At 40.3% G+C, this 24,468-nt stretch overlaps 1 protein-coding gene across 2 annotated transcripts in view; it reads left to right on the top strand.

Annotated features, from left to right (window-relative positions):
- LOC134341419 (phosphatidylinositol 5-phosphate 4-kinase type-2 beta-like) overlaps positions 1-24,468 on the top strand; it is a 209,311-nt gene that overhangs the window by 126,170 nt on the left and 58,673 nt on the right. The window lies entirely within an intron of this gene.

Here is a 24,468-nt window from a genome sequence, read left to right as displayed (position 1 = left end):
GTCTCCTGGGGTCGTCTGTTATAATTGTGGGAAAGTCGGACACTTTGCGTCCAGGTGCTTTGCCCCAAGGAAGGAGACGGGGAAAGGAAAAGCGGAAATTTTGAATGGCTGTATTGAGCTGTTAAGCGAACCGCTAGGGAAGGATAGGTCTGAAAAAGTTCAGGAAGGGCGCGAGAGGTTTATCTCGGCCGGATTGGTGTCAGTGAAGGAGAAGTTAAAACCAGTTCCAGTGCGGATCTGGAGAGACACGGGAGAATGTCAGTCACTAATACTGAAGAGTGTATTAGAGTTTAGCTCAGAGACCCAGACTGGGGAGGTAGAGGTCAAAGGTGTTGGGGAAGGGACAGAGTCAGTCCCTTTGCACCAGATACACTTACAGAGCAACCTGGTCTCTGGACTAGTCACGGTCGGAGTGAGGTCCGAATTACCGATGAAAGACGTGGAAGTCTTGCTCGGTAATGACATCGCCGGAGGAATCGTGTTCCCAGTCGTGAGATTGACAGGTCAGCCTGCCAGCATTGAGGCCCCACCTATGGACTCGCGGGTTCATCGCGAGCCCGCGATTGTGAATTTGGCTGAAACGTTTCTGCCAACCTTGTATGAGACAGGGTGTAGTGAGATAAGAGGTAGTGAGGGAGCTGGGACGGACGTAGCAGTAGCCAGGAAAGAATTTGTGCAGACGCAGGAGCGAGACGAGGGTCTGATGGTTTTGGCAGAGACAGCTATCTCTGACACAGCTTTAACAAGGAAACTAGTAGGCTATTGTGCGGATGAGGAAGTGCTAAGGAAGAAAGGGAAATCAAGTACAGTATCCTCAGATGAGGAGTGGGGAGTGGTGCAAAAGAATTATGGGGATGAGGTTTTTAACATGGCCCACGAGGTACCCCCCGGTGGACATTTTGCGGTGCTGGAGGAAACAGTTGGTGGAATCATGAAAGAGATTTACCGGCTGCCCAGGGGGAAAAATGTTATTGATCATGACCGACGCGAACTGAGACGGTCACCGGCTTTTGATATGCTAACAAACCTAGTCGGTGTTAGCGTGGAAATCAATGAAGCTAGGGGCCCCCTGATAAGAGAAAAAAACCATTTTGAAAAGATTAGGATAGGCTCGGTCAGATGGGAGAAGGCTATTGTTTTGGCCAGGTCTACTGATAAGGTCTGTCCCTTAATCCCTGAACAAAGCGAATCTTTAGAAGGAGTAATTAAACGACTCGCACCCATGTGTTTGATTGTCCCGAGGAAATGCAAAGAACTGGGACGTTGGGTGATTGTGGTTACAATAGGGCAGCCAAGTAAACAACACCCATATTTTTTGAGTAATTCAGTGACTAAAGGGCTGATGAACACAGAGGTGTGTATTGGCAATTTAATATGGCTGTCTGAAGCCAGTTTGATAGTGAACCTTGAAAAAAATGAATTCGGCCACACGAGGGTCACTTACCTGGGAATTGTGGTGACACAGGGGCAGCTGGCAGTGATGCAAGCTAGTGCAGGCTATCGCTGACCTCCCAACAAGAGGGCCCTCAGAAGGCTCTTGGAGATGGTGGGGTACTGCAGGATGTTTTGCAATAACTCTGCGGTCAATACCCGTACCCCTCCTACTAAGCCCTTGCGAGAGAAAACTGAGTCGGAATGGGACAACCCTTGTTGTTGTGGTCCGGGACAAAACCAAATGAGAGGTTACGTTGGTCGCAATTCATCAGTGTTTTTGGCCACTATGAAGTTTGCTGAGTTGGAGCCTGGTCTAAGGGATTATTAATAACACGTGTAAAAGGAACAGAAAATGTGATGACTGTCTGTCAAGGTGTTGACAGCTTCAAATTCTCTGTATTAGCCAAATAACTGATAAAGATGCATATTTGTGTGTGTATCCAATAATGTAGTCATGTTTGTAATTTTTACCTCTCGGTAAAAATCCTTAAAAGGGGGGAAGTGTTACGAGAATACACATAAAATTAAGATGTTTGCTGGCCTGGGCTAGCATCAGTGGCATCAGCAGTTGGTCTGCCACCTGCCCTCAGGGGAAGGAGAGATAAGGAACAATGGAGCAGCGTCTGGAGATGTGTAATGAAGGAACGGGGGAGAGAGAGCTGTCTGGAGCGGCTCCCCCCTTTGAACCTTGAACTGTTTGAAGTGATTGACAGGTGATACCCCAGCAGGGGGATAAAAAGGGACTGGTTCGCTAAGGTGACACACACGCCACCCGAGGTAACGAGACCCTGGAAGCGGTGCGCCTCTCACGAGTGGGTGAGAAGTATCAGACAACGACCAGGGTGGAAAGGTACGATCAGCGGGAACCCGGTGTGTGTCCGCCCTTGCCTGGGTGCCGGGTTCACTGCAGAGGATCGACCGCATCTGGAGGAGGGGGTCACAGTCGGTGACCTCAGGTGACATCACCAAGGACCCGCCCAAAAAGTTGCTTGTGAGCAATCTCGCCGGTCTGTGAGTGAAGCCGTTCTGAATGATCAGTTGTTCCTGTTCTATCTCTCTCTTCCCCCACGTTGATCATCGCCAGGGCACCGATTACTGCGAACTGAACTACTAAACTGGACTGAACTTTGAGTCACTTTGAAATTTGGTCATTCACCCCTAGACAACGATAGAGCTTGATTGATGCTGTTATCTTAATTCTGTGCACGTGTGGTTATCATTGTTGAACTGTTGCATTTATTATCCTTTCAATTACTGTGTTGCTTGTTTCTTTAATAAAACTTTCTTAGTTCTAGTACTCCAGAATCCAACTGAGTGATCCATTTCTGCTGGTTTGGCAACCCAGTTACGGGGTACGTAACAGGATGATGCAACCATCGACAACAATTTACAAAGGCAAAACATTATCTGCATTATCTTACCTGCGCTGATTTTGTTCATTTATAGACAATTAGAGAACACAGTAGTGTACATTGGATTAATTCCTCCATCAAGAACTATTAGAAACTAATACACAGTTTTATAGTACTGTTGTTGTATTGGTAGTGTTGTAAATTGTTCTGTATTTAAAATTAAATACATAATTGTCAGTTAAATGTTTCCATGAAACTTTGGCTTTTTTGGGGCAGCCACATAATTGGGCCAAAATGTGCTGGTCCCAATGTGTCCCAGTTAAGCAGAATCCAATGTACTTTGTAATATTGGCACATATAGCGTCATTTGCATCAACAGCCAAAGATGTCCAAGGGAGTGCTGTGGGCAGCCGGCAAGTATCACAATGCATCTGACACCAACATAACATACCTTCAGCTTATCAATTTTAACCCAGACGTCTTTGTGGGTGGAAACTGGAGCACCCAGATAAAACCCACGTAGTCATGGAGAAAGTGCACTGACTCCTTACGAACTTCTGCGGGAATTGAACCCAGGTCACTGGCACTGTAAAGCTAACCTCCACGTTACCATGGTGCACCTTAAAGGATGCACAAACCATCCTTTATACCGCTATATTCCCAATTTTGGTAAGTGAAATATGTAACACTTTAAATCAATAGAGAGGATGAGAGGAGACCTGATAGAGGTGTACAAGATGATGAGAGGCATTGATTGTGTGGATAGTCAGAGACTTTTCCCAGGGCCAAAATGGCTAGCACAAGAGGGCACAGTTTTAAGGTGCTTGAAAGTAGGTACAGAGGAGATGTCAGGAGTAAGTTTTTTTACGCAGGGAGAGGTGAGTGTGTGGAATGGGCTGTCGGCAACAGTGGTGGAGGCGGATATGATAGGGTCTTTTAAGAGGCTGGATAGGTACATGGAGCTTAGAAAAATAGAGGGCTATGGGTAACCCTGGGTAATTTCAATAAATGTTCAGCATCATGGGCTGTATTATGCTGTAGGTTTTCTATGTTTCTACGTTTAATACTTTTTCATTATAGAGAGTCTGCTGGAGAAATCTAGTTGATTAACAAGCATGTACGGTCAGCCCTTCCTTATCCACGGGTTCTGCATGCGTGGATTCAACCAACCGCAGATTGGGAAAACCCGGACGTTCTCTCTCCAGCATTCGTTGTTCGAGCATGTACAGACTTTTTTTTCTTGTCATTATTCCCTAAACAATATGGTATAACAACTATTCACATAGCATTTACATTGTATTTGGTACTATAAGTAATCTAGAGATCATTTAAGTTGGATTTGTATGTAAGTCGGAACAGATACATGCAGTATTATTTAGCATCAGTTAGTCAAACATTTGTCTTGGTGTATAGTATATATTTTACCTTTCTATGCATATAAAACACTTATGAATCGTATGTATTTCAATAATTAAACCACTGTGTTGCTTAATAATAGTTGTAGCTTTCATCGGGGCAGGACCTTGTTTATCCTTTAAGATTGCTCTGATCGTTGACTGACTGTAGCCTAACGCTTTTCCAATGACTGATGGCATTTCACCTCTTTCCAGATGCTTTATTATTTCCACTTTATTTTCAGTTGTGAACGTTTTCTGTCTACTGAACAGAAACACTGCAGATTCAGCAGCAGCTGCAGGCAGCGGGTCCTGAGCTCCCCCAGGTCCTAAAGTCCACCACGCACTGAGACAGATTAAATAAGGGACTTGAGCATTCGCGGTTTTTGGTTTCAGCAGGGGGTCCCAGAACAAATCCCCTGCGGATAAGGAGGGCCGACTGTATTACCATTAACATTTTAATATGCATAACTTTGGAATTTAAGTTTTGTCCCTTGCAGCTGTCTTTACCAGCCTAGTAATTTGTAGTTTAACAGTAACTTAGAACACAAGAGCACAGAAACAGGCCCTTCAGCCCATCTAGTCCATGCCAAACTATTTTAAACTGCCTACTCCCATTGACATCACCCAGATACCTCCATAACCCTCTTAAATGTTGAAATCAAAATCACATCTACCTGTTGTGCTTCCACACTCTCACAACCCTGTTAGTGAAGAAGATCCTTTGCCCCCCCCGCCCCCGGTTCCCCTTAAACTTTTCGCCTTTCACCCTTAACCCATGACCTAATTGTAGTCTCACCCAATCTCAGTGGGAAACGTCTGCTTGCATGTACCCTATCTATACCTCTCATAATTTTGTATACTTCTGTCAAATCTCCTTTCAATCTTCAACATTCTAAGTAATAGTCCTAACCTGTTCAGTCTTTCCATATAACTCAGGTCCTCCAATCCTGGCAACATCCTTGCAGATTTGCTCTGTACTCTTTCAACCTTACTTACATTTTTCCTGTTGGTAGGTGTTCAAAACTGTATAAAGTACATGTACTTAAAGTTAGGCCTCACTGTATTGTATAACTTCAACATAACATTCCCATCTCCTAAATTCAGTATTAAGATTTATGAAGGCCAATGTGCCAAAAGCTTTCTTTACAACTCTAATATCATGGACCTGTATGCACAGATCTCTTTGTTTTACCACACTCCTCAGTACCCTCCACTCACCATGTAAGACCTACCTTAGTTGATTCTCCCAGAGTGCAACACCTCACACTTCTCTGTGTTAAATTCAATTTGCCATTTTTCTGCCCAATTTTCCTCTTGGTCCTGAATCCATTGCAAGCTCTGATAGCCCTTCTCAATGTCCACTACACCTGGAATCTTGGTGTCATCTGCAAATTTGCTGATCCAATTAACCACATTATCATCAAGATCGTTGAATTAGGTGACAAACAATAAAGGACCCAGTACAAATCCTGCAGACCATTGGTGCAATTAATCTGTGCCAGACTTACCCTTCAAGATGTGTATAAGAATATTTCCTCAGGTTATGGAATCAGCAATCAGGCATCATTGGTTTTAAACCATTGCAGCAACAAGGGGATTTAGGAAAAAAAATGAAGAATTGTTGGAATATGGAACAGTTGAGGAAGAGGCAATGGCAATAATGGTAAATTTTCTTGTAGAAAGCAGGAAGTGGGGGGGGGGTGTGAGGGAAAGTGTGGTGGGATCCAGTTGAAGGTGGTGGAAGTTTTGGAGAATTATGTGCTGGACACGAAGGCTGGTGGGTGAGAGGAACCCTATTCCTGGTAGAGTGGCAAGAGGAAGGGATAAGAGCAGACATATGTAAAATAGATGAGATGCAGTTGAGGCAAGCGTTTCCTCCCTCCAATTTCTGCTCCCTACACAACTCCCTTGTCCATTCGTCCCTCCCCACTGATCTCCCTCCTGGCACTTATCCTTAACGGAACACGTGCCACGCCCACCCCTACACCTCCTCCCTCACTACCATTCAGGGCCCTGAGCAGTCCTTCCAGGTGAGGTGACACTTCACCTGTGAGTCTTTTAAGATCATATACCGTATTTGATGCTCCTGATATATACCTCTATATCAGTGAGACCCGATGTAGATTGGGAGACTGCTTTGCTATCTACACTCCATCTGCCAAACAAGTGGTATCCCATTTTAATCCAACTTCCCATTCCCATTCCGACATGTCCATCCAAGGCCTTCTCCACTGTCAGGATAAGGCTACACAGGTTGAAGAAACAACACCTTTGGGTATTCCATTTGGGGAGCCTCCAACCTGATGGCATGGACATCAATTTCTCAAACTTCTAATAATGCCATCCCCCCCCCCCCCGCTTCACTCTTTTCCCTCCCTCATGTGATCTTCTTGGCCATCTCCCTATGTGCCTCTGCCCCCCTTTTTGCTTTCATCAATGGCCTTCCCAGCTTCATCCCTCCTCCTCATTTCACCTATCACCTGGTGTTTCTCTCTTCCCCCCTCCCACCTTTCAGATCTACTCATCAGCTTTTTTTCTCCAGTTCTGCCAAAGGGTTTCAGCCGAGGTTGCAAGAGGCAGATGAATAGATGACTGTCAGGGGAGGGAAGGAAAATAGGCAGTCAGTACAGACTACAACTGTGGCCATTTCCCTCAATAACAAGCATATCATTTTGATAATGTTGAGGGCATGAACCTACAGCAGAGGCCGCAGTGACAGGTTCTCTGGTGTTATGACTTGAAAGGAAATCAGAGGAGGAATGCAGTAGTGATAGGAGTTTCCATAGTTAGTGGAGTAGGTAGGAGAGTCTTTGGACACAATAGAGAGACCCAGATGGTGTGTTGCCTCCCTGGTCCAAGGGTCAAGGACATTTCGCATCATGTCCCCAGCATTCTAAAGGGGGAGCAGCGAAATGTCCTGCTACATTTTGGTACCAATGACATGGGAAGAAAAAGAGAGGAGGTCCTGAAGAGAAAATTTGGAGAGCTAGGTAAAAAGCTGAAAAGCGGGACTTCCAGAGTACAATCCGTGGATTGCTGCCTGTGCCATGCATCACTGAGTGCCAATAAAGGATGATTTAGCAAATGAATGCATGGTTGAGGAACTGATGCAGAGAGGACATGGTTCAAAATTTTTGCTCATTGGGATCTGGGCTGCGGAGGGTATGACCTATACGGAAGGGACAGACTACACCTGAACCTGAAGGGTACCTATATCTTTGCAGGCAGGTTTGCTAGAGCTGTAGGTGTAGTGGAGGGGTTAAACTAATTCGGCAGGAGGATGGAGACTAGACTGATAGGCTTGAGGATACAGATGTTGGTGTACAAGTAGTGGTAGTATATTGTGAAACTGTCAGGAAGGACAAGTAGCTGTTGGGGCAAAAATTGCAATCAATGGGATGAATTACAGTGTAACAAGGGGTCAAAATTGAAAAGGGTGATAAATATAGGACTGTAGGTGTCATGTTTTTTATGATTTTAATTTTATTGAATTCTTTTACAAATTTTTCCCCAAACCCTTGAGTCAGTATTGAAGTTATATAAAACATAGCTTACAAAACATAAAATTATCCATAAAATAAAAAACAAACATGGCAGAAATAAATATCAATATAACAATGTGTGTTTATTTAGACCTCTAATAACATAAAAGGCTGCCATTCAGCAATATGCTTCACCACACATTCACCACTATTCCCCCCCCCCAGGAAACCTAAATATTCGCCCCATTTTTGTGTACAGATGTCCAATCTATCAAACTGTTTGTAAGACATGTGTTCAAAAGCTGCCACTTTGGCTATTTCTGTGACCCACTCCTGAAATGATGCCCCCCCCCCCCCAAGTTCCTCCAACCTCTAAGCATAATTTATCTTCCTACCATTATACTTGTCTGGATCCAATTTTGAGAATGTTTATCCCTAAGTAACCCAAGTATCTCTCCCAAGACAAAAAGTCTGGGGCAGAAAGGGAGTTGAATACCTAAAACTTCACCAATATAGTTATTTATCGTAATCCAAAATTCTTAAATTCTGGGACAGGACCAAAGCATGTACTGAGTCCCTTTTATCCACCTCTCAGTGCCAGCATTCAAGGGTGTTTTCCAACCCTAATCTATGTAAACTTAGTGGAATCCAATTGAAATAGTGTAGAATCTTAAACTGAATAAGGCTCACCCTCAGGTCTCTTGACATTGTTCTGACATTTTTGCAGATCTTGTCCCACTCCTTTGTGTCAAGAGTTACACTCAGGTCTTTTTCCCATGCTATTTTAAGACCCTGCAGAAATTTGTCCCCGGAGATTTGTGTTAAAGCTGAATAGTAAGTTGAAGCTTCATGACTTTTACCATATGCAGCCAATACAGTGGACAGTATCGTAGCAACCTGTGGGTGTTGCTGTGTAGAACCAAAAGTTGTATGTAGCAAATGACACAGTTGAAGATATCTCCAAAATTGTGACCTAGAGATATCATACTGTTGGGTTAACTGATTAAAAGATTTTAAACTGTCATCATTGTAAAGGTCTCCCAATTTAATTATTCCCTTGCCATTCCCTCCAGAAGAAAGGGGACTTAACAATACACGACTTTGGATTCATCCAGATACTCGAGGCTTCATTCAAATACAGATTAAATTTAAATAATCTAGCTATCTTATTCCAGAACAAATGCATATACAATATAATTGAATGAAACCTTGCCTCAGGAGGTAACTTGATAGACAAACATTGTAATGGAGAGATGGGAGGAAGAGCAAAACACTCAATATGATACCAAGGAGGCGCTCTCTCCGGAGGGAGAGACCAAACTATTAAATGTTTCAAAGCAAAGGTATAGTAATAATATATTAATTTTGGCAATCTAAACACCCCCTTTCAACTGGCAATCGTAATTTGTAGAAGTTTAAGCGTGGACGTTTACCATTTCAAATAAAAGCCTTAGTTATTTTATCAAATTGCTCAAAATATGTTAAAGGGATTTGAATTGGTAATGATTGGAACAGGTAATTAACCTTTGGAATGCTATTTATCTTCAAAGCATTTACTTTTCCCAACATTGACAAATACAACGATGTCTACATCACATGAAATTCTTTGCAATAATGGATCAAAATTTACCTTTACTAAGTCCTTCAGTTGAGGGGGAAAATTAATCCTTAAATATCGTATACCCTTCTTTGGCCAGTGAAATTGGCCTGGGTAAAAAGCAGATACAGATCAATATGCAGTCAATGGTAGTGCTTCCAATTTTATTAACCTTATCAATTTCTTCCTCACTAGAGTTGGAGGTTGATGTATATAGGTCCTTATAAAATTCTTGGAATGTGTCATTAATATCATTAGGTGTCATCAAAGTATCACCAGTTGCTGATCTGATAGCTGGGATGATAGATATTGATTCTCTCTGTTTTATACACCTTGCCAGAAGCTTGCCAGCTTTCTCCCTTGATTCAAATTGCCTTTGTATTGCCCTGAAAAGCCAAAATTCTACTTTCTGGGATAATGTTAGATTGTATTGATATTTCAGCAATGTTAGTTCTCTCAAATCTTTGGATGACATCAGCTGCTTTAATATTGTTATTTTTTTTATTTTCTAAGTTTGTAATTTTCTGATTATTCTATTTTTTTATTTAAGTATGTTGAATAGTATATCCCCTCAAAACTGCCTTTAGGGCTTCCCAGTTAGTCCCTGCCAAGGGGGCCGTAGGTGTATTTATCTCTAAATACTCCTTGATTTGTTGTCTCATAGCTTGCCTAATATTGAATCTTGTAACAAGGATGAATTAAATCTCCATCTATGTGACTGCATTCTCTTATACTGAGGCATTGTCTCTAGACAAACACAAGCATGATCTGATATTATAATAGTACCAATTGCACATTGAGACACAGACTGAGTAAGTGACTTGGATATAAGGAAGAAATCAATCCTTCTGTATATTTCATGAACTGCAGAAAAAAATCTGTCATCCCTCCCACTGGAATTCATTAGGAGCCAAACATCCACAAGCCCGAGGGCTTTACACATTTTTGCACCATCACAGTGAGTTTTGAGGTTCTATATGACAACATCTTACTATCGTCAATGATTGGATCCATTACCAAATTAAAATCTCCCCCAAGTATGATATCATAAGCTCCAATAGAATGTAACTTTCTTTCAAGATCAACAGAAAATCTTGCATCTTCTATATTAGGTGCATATATGTTTGCTAAAATAATATGTTGCTTCTGTACTTCTGCCAAGATAATAAGAATTCTCCCTGCTTCATCTTTGATCTGTTTCTCACATCTAAACTGCAGCCACCTATTGATAAGTATTATAATGCCCCTGCTCTTAGTTGAGATCTGTAAAACCCCCCAGAAGCTTTACTGATTCCTCTGCTGATAAACGTGCTCCCTTTAGAAATACCACATCCATTTTTGTCTCTTAAGCTTATTCATTACACTTCTGCTTTTTATAGGATTCCCTAGACTGTTAACATTCCATGTGGAGAAAGATATTTTATCCGAATTAAGAGAAGTCATAGTTAGGACGAAAAACAAATACACTACAATATTTTGACACTGACTCATAAACCCCCGTTTAAACTGAAAAGTAACAAAATGGCACGTAAAAGTCTCCCGCGCGCAACAGTGGCCACAGAACATGGCCAAGCACCCCTTCCACAAAGGATTATAGACCATGAAACGTCCAGACCCGTTTTAACTGCTCAGAACCAATGCCAGTGCAATTTCACAGTCAATATATCACATTTAACAGTATGTCAGCCCTAGTGAGATTAAGGTAGCTTCAGTACAATACAATCCGGCAAGATTTAAAAAAATAACGAACACAAACCGACTCACACCTTGCTCAATTTAACTAGTATAGATAAACTCCCCCATCTTCTCAATAAATTTTCTTGCTTTACGTGGGCACTCAAAAAACTTCAAACCATCCTTAAATCTCTATTCTTAGCTTGGCTTGGTAAAACAGTGCAAAGCTCACATCTTCTTACATTCTTTAAACTTTCCTCATTTTACTTGCATAGGTCTTGAGAAGTCTGGCAAGATCATAACATGATTGTTGTCCCAGGAAATCTTTCCCTTGAGCCTCGCCGCTCGCAGCACAAAATCTCGATCCTTTGATCTGAGGAACCTTGCAAGGATAGGCTGAGGCCTATCTCCAGTGGTCTGTGTGCACGTTCTGTTTCAAGTTTTTCCTCCTGACTGCCAACAAGCTCCGAGACTAGTTTATCTATGAACTCAATGATATCCTGCCCCTCTTTTCCCTCTGAAATGCCGATGAATCGAAGATCGTTGCGCTGATTACGGTTCTCTAAGTCCTCCAGTTTATGTTAGTAGGTCAATATCCGCTTTGGTATCCAGTGGGTTGACTTTTCATTCCTTATCCGCCTCTTCTAGATAGTCAACCGGCTTTTGGGCATCTGCAAGCCTAGTTATCAGTGATGACAGCTTGGATTCCACTAGACGATATAGATGGGCGTATATCTTCAAGGCCTACCAGGTCGTCTGAGATTTTTTTCAATGCTGCATATATGTCAGCCAAGTCATGACTCGTCTCATGTTGTTTCCCTCAGACGATGGTCCTCGACTATTTTGATCAGAGGCCATCCGCCCGGAGTACTGGGCCCTCATGTTGTAGTGGATCGATTCGATGCAAAGACAACAGTACCACAAATACACTAACACACGCAATTCTTTCTCAGACTTTTACTTTTTATTAATAGCATACTATGGGAGAAGTTACAAACTGATCTCTCAAAGAGACAGTCCAGACACTGCCCCCGAATTACACAGTTCTGCTCAATTTATAACATTGATCATGTAGCAGGAAATCTTAGGATTACAAGTTTAGACAATATTAGAATAATTTCAATCACATGCTAAAATACAATTAGATGTAAAATGACCATTGGTTAGTTAGTTATAATTATTTTAAGCCAAAGCTAGCCCATCAGTTCCTCATTTGGACACCTTCCCCTTTTCTCTGAAACGTTCTAACCCCTACACTATTCTTCCCATATTTAGCCATACCATGATCATGCTACTGCATGATCAGGTAGTTCCTTATTTGAACCTTTGCCTATCTTTAGAGAACAATGGCTAGTACATCATCTGTTGCTGGGTAAAGCGTCTTCCTGACTTGTCCCAGCGACAGTATTGATCACTAGCTAATCATTTTTCTTAGTCTATACCCCTATTTACCTACCCCTCTACTCCAACACTGAAATGCCTCTTCATATCTCTGGAAGCCTTTGTTTTAAGTTGTTTTGGCATCTTACACTGACAGTAACACTTCAGAGCTGCAACAGTGATAAAATAAGACTGTAAAAGCAAATTTTTAAAGGATAATTATATACCACCGGCTCGGAGCACTGTTCTAAGCAGCCATCTCTGTCATTGTGTTACGTGACCAAAGGTATTATGTTTGAATGCATGCAGTATGTGAAATAAGGTAGACAATCCTGTAAACTTGGTAGGTATGACATTATGGGTATCTTGAGTCATGGCTGACAAAATGATTGTACTTGGGAACTTAATATCCAAGGATACACCGTCTTTTAAAAGAGCAGTAAGGTAAGCAAAAGAAGAGGAATGGCTTTGGTGGTTTAAAAAAAAAGGAATCTTTATAAACAGTGGCATATCTTTTGGGTAGAGTTAAGAAACTGTATTTATTTATAAGCCTCCAAAAAATAGCCAGAATGTGCTCTACAAATGACAATGGGAGAGAGAAAATGCATGTCAAAAAAATCAATGCTATGATATATGGGGGGATTTCAATATGCAGGTACATTGCAAAAATTACTTTGATGCTTAATCCCAAGAGAATTTGTGGAATGCCTACAAGAAAGCTTTTTGGTGCAGTTTTTGGAAAGGGTAGTTAGAGGAAAGGCAGTTCTGAAAAGTGTGTTGTGTAATGAACCAGATATGATTAGAGAGCTTAAGGTAAAGATGAGTGATCATAATAAGACGGATCAGTATTACAGTGGAGTAAGGGGAATTGTACAGACATAAGAGAGGAGCTGGCCAAATTTGACTGGCAGAGGATGTTGGAGCAGCAATGGTTGGAGTTTCTGAGAGCAATTCAGAAGGCGCAAGATAGGAAAAGGAAGTATTTTTGTCAGGATTTCGCAACCATGGCTGACAAGGGAATTCAAAGCCAACATATAAGCAAAAGAGAAGGCATGTAATAGAGCAACAATTAGTAGAAAGTTAGAAGACCGTGACATTTTTAAAAACCAGCAGAAGGCAACTAAAAAAACAAGAAAATGTGAAATATAGAGATAAGCTAGCCAGTATTATCAAAAATGATACCAAAAGCTTTCTTAAGTATATAATGAGTAAAAGAGAGATGAGGTAGATATCAGACTGCTGGTAAACAATGCTGGAGAGGTAGTAATGGCGGTCAAGGAAATGACAGACCAACTGTTTCATTGTGGAAGGTATTAACACTATGCTGGAAGTTTGAGAATGTCAGAGGACAGAGGTCAGTGTAGTTGTCATTACTAGAAAGATTGTGCTTGGGAAACTGAAAGGTCTTAAGGTAGATAAATCAGCTGGACCTGATGGATTACACCCCAGGGTTCTGGGGTGAGTGAAGACGTAACTGAAGAGTTTGTGGAGGCATTAGTAACGATCTTTCAAGATTCAGTGGATTCTAGCATGATTCCAGAGGACTGGAAGATTGCAAATGTCATTCCACTCTTCAAGAAGGGAGAGAAGCGAAAGAAAGGAAATTATGGGCCAGTTAGTCAGACTTCTGTGGTTGTGAAGATGAAGAGTTGGAGTTGATTATTAAGGACGTGGTTTCATAGTACCGGAGGGCACAGCCTCAAAATAGATGGACTTTGATTCAGAACAGAATTGAGGAAGAAGTTCTTTAGCCATAGGGTGGTGAATCTGTAGAATTTGTTGCCACAGATGGCTATGGAGGCCAGGTTACTGGGTCCATTTGAGGCAAAGGTTGATAGGTTCTTGATTAGTCAATGGATGAAAGGATATGGGAGAAGGCAGGAAAATGGGATTAGGAGGGAAATGGATCAGTCCTGATGAATTGGCAGAGCAGACTCAATGGGCCAAATGGCCAAATTTTGCTTTTAATTCTCAAGGCATGATGATCTAACATTGTATTCACCTTACCAGTGATTCAGCCTGCAAATTAACTATCAATTCCATCATCCAAATCTTTTGATATACAACATAAAATGAGGTGAGCAATACTATAAGACCCCAAGCTGTGTTTTTCCCCGTTATAGTGCTCTAGTACAGGAAAAAGTCACAAGGCGCATCATGGGAGATAAATAGGAGATATTAGATCCAACCAAGGAAGCAGTTTTAAGGAGTGCCTCAAAGCTACAGTGAGAAACAGAGAGGTTCCGTGAGCCCGAGCGTATGAAAGTATTAAATCTTGAATATTTTGTCTAGGGGCAATTAAGATATGCAAGAAAGGTCAGATTTGAAGTTCCTAAATTAAAATATGGAGAGAAAATTGGAGAAGAATTTTATTATTCAGATTTTCTGCCAAAATCAACTTTATTGTCATATGTACAAGTACTCGTTTGCGCAGGACAGTCAAGTGGTGAGGTACAGCAACACAGGCATATCATATCAGATGATCAGCATTAAGAAAATTATGATGTAACCATGCTGAGACCAGTTGGAAATTTCAAGTCTTTAAGCTTATAGTTCAAAGTAAATTTATTATCAAAATATACATGTATCACCATGTCATCATCATCATCAGATGCCACGCCCAGTTTGAGCTTTGACTGCCATGGCCCACACACTCCTGTTTCGGGTCAAGTGGATCAGTTCATTGATAATCACTTCCAGTTCTCTGACTGCTGTCTCCATCATCATTTGTCTTTGTCTTCCTCTTGCTTTCTTCCCTTCAATCTTTCCCATAATTACCGTGCATTCTAACTCCTCTTTCCTAATCACATGTCCAATGAAGTTACGTTGCCTTTTTATGATCTTCTGCATTATTATTCTTTTTGTGTCTGCTCTGTTCATGACATCCTCATTAGATATTCGTTTCATCCATGACATTCTTTTCATCCTCCTCAAAAACCACATCTCTGCTGCTTCAATTTGTTTCCTCATGTTACTAGATATTGCCCAACATTCTGAGCCATGTAACATAACTGGATAAATGTAACATTTCAGTACTCTGAGGCGGGTTGTCATAGTTTAGTATTGGTCAATATACTTTTCATTCTCATAAAGGTGTCTTTTGCCATCCCTATTATTCTTTTGGTGTCCATGTCGCACCTGCCATCTGATGTCACCCAGCTTCCTAAGTAGCAAAAGTTCTGTACTTCTTTTATGTCTTCCCATCTATTCTCAGCCTGAAGATAGGATTCTCCTTCTTTTTGGATATCACCATACATTCTGTTCTTTTGCAATTGATAGATCGACCCATTTTTGCACTTCCTTTAACAATTATATCAATTAAGTTATGTAGTTCTTCCTCTGTACTTGCAATTAACACAGTGTCATCCGCATATCTGAAATGATTGATGTTTTCACTGCTAACTTTGATTCCCAAGATGTCTCTTATTTTTTGTAATATTGTTTCACTGTACACATTAAATAAATCAGGGGAGAAAACACACCTTGTCTAACACCTCTCTTGATTTTTGTAAACTGACTCACTTCTCCATCTATTCTTACAGCGGCAGTTTGTTCCCAGTACAGATTTCTGATTAGGCGGAGGTCTTTCAAATCTAGATCTAGAGTTTTCTGTAATATTTCAAATAACTTATTGTGCTTCACTTTTTCAAATTCTTTTGTGTAGTCGATAAAACAAACAAATCTGTTTGCACTTGAATAGCTCGTTCTGATAGTATCCTTAACATCAATATTGCGCTTCTTGTACCTTTGTCTTTCACAAAACCACTTTGTTCTTTGCCTATTTCAGTTTGTATCTTACTTTTAGCTCTTGTCATCAAAATTCTTAGAAGTATCTTGGTGATATGACTCCATTAAACTTACGGTCCTATGTAATTCACGTTCTATTGCTCCAGGTTTCTTAGGAAGAGTGATAAATACTGATTTTTTTAATCTCTTCTGGTATTATTCCAGTCTCCTAAATGTCATTGATTAAATTAATAATTTTTTCAATTCCATAATCTTCAAGGGCAATAATTTGTTCTATTACTAATTCATCAGACCTGCTGCCTTTGCTTTCTTCATCTTATTTATTGCATTACGAACTTCAGATTTTAAAATACTTGGACCTTCAATGTTTTTCTTAATTTCTGGTTTTTCGTCTCGATCGTCTTCAAACAATTCCGGAATATACTCAGTCCATCTGTTCATAATCTTATCTTTTTCCATGATAATGGTACCGTCCTATACTTTCAAACATCCACCTGAAGAACAGAGGAGCTTTTTACCGGTGATATTCTTGATTTGTTGATGTAACCTTTTTGGATCAGTAATAGGGATTCTTTCTAGTTGCTCACATTCCTTGTTTAACCATTCCTCTTTGATTTTTTGACATAAGTTTTTAACTTTTTAATCTAAGGACTTACATTCTATAGGATTTGCTTTCTTCCGTCTCCGTTCTTCCATTAGATTTTTGATTTCATGAGTTTATTCTTTGTGCTTTTTCCTTTTTTAGGAATCACTGACTTTGCTGACTCTACCAAGGCATGCTTTAGAGAGTTAAATTTCATTTCTACTTGATTGCTATCATCTTCAACAGATTCTATTTCTAGACTTTGAAATCTATTCCTTACTTCAATTGTAAATTTTTGTCTTAAGTTTTCTTCTTTAACTAATTGCAAGTAGTCAAGGTATTGTTGTTGTTTTGCTTCATTAGTTTTTTAAGTTTTACTTTTACATGACATACTACTGGGTTATGGTCACTATTACAGTCTGCACCTGGACATATTTTGCTTTGAGTCACTGAGTTTTTAAATCTTTGGTTTACAGTAATAAAGTAAATTTGATTTCTAGTGTTATCACCTGGACTTTTCCAGGTCCACAAGCGTCTTGGATGGTTTTTAGAGTAGGTATTCATAATGACCTGCTTATTCATCTTACACCATTCTACACATTTCTCACCTCTTTCATTTCTTTCTCCTAGTCCAAATTTTCTTATGGTATTTCCATCAGCACCGTGTCCTACTTTAGCATTTGGATCTCCCATGACAATGACAATATCTTGGGATTTGTATCCATTCTTTACTTGTTCAAGCTCTTCATAGAATTTATCGATATCTTCAATTGTTCCATCTGTTGTTGGTGCTTATACCCATATAATTGCTAAGTCAAATGGTTGTTCTCTGAATCTAACAAGGAGCACTCTTTCTGATATTGCCCAATATCCTAAATCACCTTTTGCCATGTATTCATCCAGAAGTCCCCAATCAGAGCCTCATCACCGGTTGCAGTTTAGAGTCATACCCAGGACTTGTATCACTATGTACAACCCTGAAATTCATTTCCCATGGGCATACTCAATAAATCCATAATATAATAAACAAATAGAATCAATAAAAAACTGCACCAACTTAGGCATTTAACCAGTGTGCAAAGATAACAACGTGCAAACAAAAAGAAAGAAATAACAATTACAATAAATAAACAACAAACAAACAAACAAACAAGCAATAAATAATCAAGACTATGGGATGAAGCATCCTTGAAAGTGAGATAGCAGCCTGTGAGAACATTTCAATTATGGGGCAAGTAAAGTTACTCTTTTTGGTTCAAGAGCTTGACGTTTGAGGGGTAATAATTGTTCCTGAATCTGAGGGGTAATAACTGTGTGAATCATGAGGCCCCTGTACCTTCTTGGATAACAACAGTAAGAAGAGAACATTAGCTGTGTGTTGGGTATCCCTGATGATGGTGCTGTATTTCTATGTAGAGATGGGAAGGGTGATGGACTAGGCCATATCCACTACTTTCTGTTGAAGGGCAATAGTGTTTCTGTACCTGGCTGAGATACAACTAGACAATATACTTTCCACTATACATCTAAAGAAGTTTGTCAAAATTTTACAAGTCATGCTGAATCTTTTCTAGCTTTTAAGGGAAATAGAGGCACCTCCTTGCTTTTTTTGTAACTGCATTTAGTGCTGGACCCTTGATGTCCTCTGAATAATAACTGTGGTATATGAAGTTTCTGACCCTCTCTACCTCTGATGAGGACTGACGCATGGACCTCTGGTTTCCTCTTCTTAAAGCCAACGATCAACTCCTTGATCATTGCTGACATTGAGTAAGAGGTTGTTACTGTGGTACCACTCAGCCAGATTTTCATTCTTCCTTCCCCCCATATGCTGCTTTGCTAGTGCATTTGATTCAGCCTACAACAGTGGTATTGTCAGCAAACTTGAATATGGCTTTGCAGCTGTGCTTAGCCACACAGTCATATGTGTACAGAGAATAGAGCAGCAGGCTAAGCACACAGACTTGTACTGAGGGAGATTATGGAGGAGATGTTGCTGCCAATCTGAACTGACTGGGGTCTGCAAGTAAGGAAATTGAAATCTAATCGCACAAGGATGCATTGGGGTCAGGGTTTTGGAGTTTATTGATTAGTTTTGCTCAATGATGGTATTGAATGCTGAGCTGTGGTCGATAAAGAGCATCCTGATGTATGCATCTTTGATGCCCAGATGTTCCTGCTTTGACTGAAGAGCCAATGAGATGTCATCAGATGTGGTCATGTTGCTGCAGTAAACAAATTGTGGGTCCAAGTCGCTTCTCAAGCAGGAGTTGATATGTTTCATTACCAACTTCTCCAAACACTTCATCACGATAGATGTAAGTGCTATGAGGGATGATAATCATTGAAGCAGGTTACCACACTCTTCTTAGGTATAATTGAAGCCTGCTTGAATCATGAGGAAATCTTAGACTGCTGAAGTGAGAGTTTAAAGATCTCAGTGAGCACTTGCCACTTGATCAGCACATGGCTTTAGTACTTAAGCAGTTACCTGATCTGGGCAATAAGATTGAGTCATTGAAAGTGAGTCCATAGGTGTAGAAACAGTTCAGTGATTGGGGCTGATGTTATTCCATCAGCTTCAAGAGCCTGATAATTGAGGAGTAATAATTATTCTTGAACTTGGTGGTGTGGGTCTTGAGGATACTGTACCTTCTTCCTGATGGCAACAGAGAGAAGAGAAAATGTCCTGGATATGGGCGTCGCTGATAATAGATGCTGATTTCCTGGGATAGTGCTCCATGTAAACTTGCTTTACCCATAATGAATTTTTAGACTTATTTATAAATTAGTGTCATTTGAAGTTGTAACTCACAAAATGGTGAATGCACAATTCTGACAGTTTTTGATGTACTATCCTTTAATCTAGATTAGAGTACAAGGTGTTATGAATAATAAACTTGTGTAGATTGAGGATTGGATTGATTAACAAGGAGATATAATCAACAACAGACAGAAGTGCTGGAGGAAATCAGCGAATCAGACAACATTACAGAGGGAAATGAATAGCTGAAGCTTCAGCTCATTTTCAGGTTGTGGTCTGACTCTTGGGAGTGACAAGAATCAATGCTGGAACACAGTCAGTGATTCAGATGAATGAAGTTCATGTGCAATATATCAGAGTTTACTAATGATATAAAGTCAGGCAGCAGTTAGGATAATAAAGATGACACAGATGGGCTTCAGGGGTTTAAAGACAAGGTGAGTCAACAGAAAAAGACATAGTAAATGGAGCATAATGCATTCTACCTTTTGTGAAAAAATAAAGATTTCTAAATGGTGGGAGATTGAAAAATATTCATCTTCAGAGAAACATGATATTATCAAGCAATTCGGAAGGCATTTGCTATGTTTTACTTTATTGCAAGAGGAGTTGAGTATAAGTGTATTGATATCTTTCCCAATTAAATGAGGCAGTAGTGATCTGTCTTATTCTGTGCTGCCCATCTAAGGAAGGCTACACTTGCAAAGAAGGGAGCATAGTGACGGTTCACCAGATTCATTCCTGGTTTGTTGGATGAGGAGAATTTATGCAGACTCTATTTTTAATTAGAGATATTACATGGTAAAAGGCTGTTCCAGTATAACCAGGCCTCAGTGCCCAGTCACATCCTTGTGACCTATTAACCTACTAATCTGTATGTCTTTAAAATGTGAGAGGACATGAGAGTACCTGGAGGAAACCCATGAAGTCATGAGAATAACACATAAATTCCATAGACAGTGGTAGAAATGAACCCGTGTCGCTAGCGGTACGCTGCTACACAACCATGCCGCCCCAACTATCACACACTTGAGTTCTGAAGAATGTAAGATTATCTCAGTAAAACATATATACTTCTTGAAGGTGCTTGAAAGTTAAATGTAAAGAAATTTTGCTGACTATGATGTTTATAACCATAAAGTACAATCCAAAAATAACGATTTGGCCGTTCAGGGCAGATAAGACCATAAAGCATAAAAGCAGAATTAGACTATTTGGCCTTCAAATCTTCTCTACCATTTCATTATGGCTAATTTATTATTCCTCTCAAAACCATTCTCCTGTCTTCTTCCTATAACCTTTAGAGGCCTTATTAATCAAGAACCTATTGCTCTATAACTTGGTGTCCACAGCCATCTGGGGCAATGAATTCCACAGATTCACCACTCTCTGGCTAAAGAAATTTCTCCTCAGCTCTTCTAAATGGACGTCCCTGTATTCCAAGGCATGTCCTCTGGTCCTAGATTGTTCCACTATTTGAAACATCCTGTTCATGTCCACTTTATCTAGGCTTTCAATACTCAATAGGTTTCAATGAGAGACCTCGTTATTCTTCTAAACTCCAGCAGGAAGCCTTTTAGGACTGAGATTAGGAAAAACTTCTTCACACAGAGAGTGGTGAATCTGTGGAATTCTCTGCCACAGGAAACAGTTGAGGCCAGTTCATTGACTATATTTAAGAGGGAGTTAGATGTGGCCCTTGTGGCTACGGGGAACAGGGGGTATGGAGGGAAGGCTGGTGCAGGGTTCTGAGTTGGATGATCAGCCATGATCATAATAAATGGCGGTGCAGGCTCGAAGGGCCGAATGGCCTACTCCTGCACCTATTTTCTATGTTTCTATGTAAGTACAGAACAAGAGCCACCAAGCACTGCTCATGCATTCACCTGTTTATTCCTGGGATCATTGTCATGAACCTCCATTGGTCCATCTCCAGTACCAGCAGATTCTTTCCTAGATAAGGAACCCAGAACGAATCTGGAATGCTCTGATCAAGAAGGCCGTAGAGACTCAGTTTCTTATTCAAGACAGAGCAGTAGATTTTGTAAGGCTCTTGAGAGATGTGGGTTTAGTATAGGAAAGTAGCAATGAAATCAAAAATTGTTGAATAGTGAAGTAGGTTTGAATGGCCTGGTATATTTCTAATGTTGCTATGTGCTTATTTGTACTTGTTTTTATTAAGGATGTTAAGACTATTGAAAATAGTAAATCAAGAGTCAGATTTATTACCATTGACATGTTATGTGACATTTTTTTTTTGCAGCCGCAGTATACCATAGAAATACAAAGTTGCAATAAATTATAAAAATAAATTGGTAAAAAAAGGAAAGGAGGAAAAGAAGTTAAGACCCAGAACAGCCCTAAATGACATGACAGAGTCAAAGAATAAAAAACCTACTGTTGTACTATGTTGTAAAGTTTACTCATGTTGTTCATTGTTTTAGTACATTGTTGGATTACACCAAATTTTGTGTACTTTGTTATTGGACTTCTCCCTTTTTCAGTTGTAAAATGAAATAAAAATCATTGTTTTTTCAGAACTTTCCGACCTCTGGGAAACATTTAGAGGAGCAGATATTTGCAAACAATTTAAGGAGCAGGCACAGAAAAGGTCCCTTGAGTCAGTAAAGTTGCAGCTGAATCTCTGTTTTGTTCTCTTTGCCCACTCAACAAATCTTTTAAACCATAAGACCTAGGAGCAGAATTAGCAATTGGCTCATTGAGTCTTCTTCGCTGTTTCATCATGGCCAATTTATTATCCATTTCAACCCCATTTTCCTGCCCTTGTGACTGTAACCTTTGATGTCTTGATTAATCAAGAACTTATCAGCCAATGACTTAGCGTACTCAGCTGTCTGTGGCAGCCAACCAGAATAGGCCCCCTTTATTTCCACTTCTTGCCTCCTGCTGGTCAACCAATCTTCCATCCATTTTAGTATCTTTCTTATAATATCATGACCTCTTATCTTGTTAAGCACCTCATTTGTGGCAACTTGTCAAAATCCATCTGAAAATCCAAATAAATAACATTCACCTTTGTTTATCCCACGTGTTATTTACTCAAAGAATGTCCCTTTAGAAAACTAAGCTGATTTTGGCCTATTTTGTCATGTGCCTCCAAGTTCCCTGAGGTCTCATCCTTAATAATGGATTCCGACATCTTCCCAATGACTGAAGTGGAGCTAATTGGTCTGTAATATATTTTATTCTGCCTCACTCCCTTTTTAAAGTGTGATGTTTGCAAAATCCTTTTCCTTAGGAACCATTCCAGGATCAAGAGATTTTTGAAAGATTATTACTAATACCTCCTCAATGCATCAACCTGGTTTTCCCATTCCACCTATGTATTGAAATCTTACATGACATGCCTTTTCCATCTTCTGTTGTAGTTTGTATCCTTTATCCTGGCTACTGTTCAGAGCCCTGTATATATCATCAAGGTCTTTGTACTCTTGCAGTTTCTTATCTTTATCCACAAGTACTCTACATTTTCCTATCCTATATCACCTCTTTCTAAGGATTTGATTTAATATTCTACCAGTAGAACTGCACCACCTCTTCAACCACACATGTATCTGCCCAATCATCTATTCTTACTGTCACTGCCACAAGCAGCAGTCCAGGGATTACTATCCTGGAAGTCCTGTTTTTTAAGCTTTCTGCCTAAACCCCCATATTCTCTAGTCAGGACTTCCTCCCTTTTCCTATCTATATATTGGTGCCAATATGGACCAAGACTTCTAGGTGTTCACCCTCCACCTTTAGAATGTTATGGACCCAATCAGAGAAATCCCTGACCCCGGCAACATACATATACCTGTCTCTGTTTCATCCACAGAATTCCGTATCTGCTCTTCTAACTATGGAATTCCCTAACACTATTGAACTCCGGTTCTCCCTGCTTCCCTCTGAGCCACAGAGACAAACTCAGTGTAGAGACATCCCCTGACTGTTTGTTCCTCCCAACAGTATCCAAAGTGGTATATTTATTATTAAGTGGAATGACCACGGGGGTACTCTGCACTTTCTGTCTATTCCCTTTCACTCTCCTGACAATCACCCAGGGATCTGTTTTCTGCAACTTAAGGGTGATTACCTCCTTGTAGCTCCTATCTATCACTCCACATTCTCCTGTATGAACCAAAGGTCATCAAGTTGCAACTCCAGGAGATGCTGCTCAATGCACTTTGTGCAGATGTAGTTCTCAGGGAGACTGGAGGTCTCCCGGAGTTCCCATATCTCACACAAGGACATTACACTAACTCTGGATCCATTTTCAGTGCTCTAGATATGTACTAACATAGAAAAAATACTTAGTACAAACTTTCTTTCTTATTTAGAACCTCTGCCTGTACTTGTCGAAGCCTGTTCTTCCCCATGCCCGTTGAACCAAAATCAGACCACTCTAATATTAGCCTCTGCTCTTACACCTCCTTTCTTTTTATTTTCCCCAAGCTGATTGCTGCCTGCTGAGAGAAAAAGCTATTTTTAAACCTTGCGCTTTTTCACCAACAGATGACCTCTCATGCTGGTCAAAAAATATATCCTCCTTTACATCCTTTACATTGTGTAACTTCAGCAGTTGAAAAGTTGTTCCTTTTGTGGAAAAGAATTCTAAAATTTTGAAACTTGACTGAAGACGTTTCAGATGCTAGAAATCCAGAGTAAGACAAACAAAATGCCAGAAGAACTTAACAGGTCAGCAGCATCAATGGAGAGGAACAAACAGATGACGTTTCAAGCCGAAGCCCTTCATTAGAAGAAATTTCTCCTTATGTCAAACCTAAATAGCTGCCTGATGTTTTGAGACTGATGCCTAGTCTGGCATTGTTCAGCCAGTGGTGATGGACCCTTTCATTCTTGTAATTCGTGTATTTCAGTGTGACCATTAAATTTAGTCTTTTGGGGATTTCGTCAATATGCTTGCAGCTATGATCTACAATGCTTTCTGTCCACACTTTAATTCTCTGTCTCCTGCTTTGTCCAACAAAAATTACTTAATCACATCAGACAGAGGTCAACAGAGAACAGAGTATAATTAATTCTCACATCCTGCAT

The sequence above is a fragment of the Mobula hypostoma genome (assembly GCF_963921235.1).
Source record: "Mobula hypostoma chromosome Y unlocalized genomic scaffold, sMobHyp1.1 SUPER_Y_unloc_1, whole genome shotgun sequence".
NCBI lineage: Eukaryota > Metazoa > Chordata > Chondrichthyes > Myliobatiformes > Myliobatidae > Mobula > Mobula hypostoma.
The sequence above is the reverse complement of the archived record's forward strand: the minus strand, read 5'-3'. Positions and strand labels throughout refer to the sequence as shown.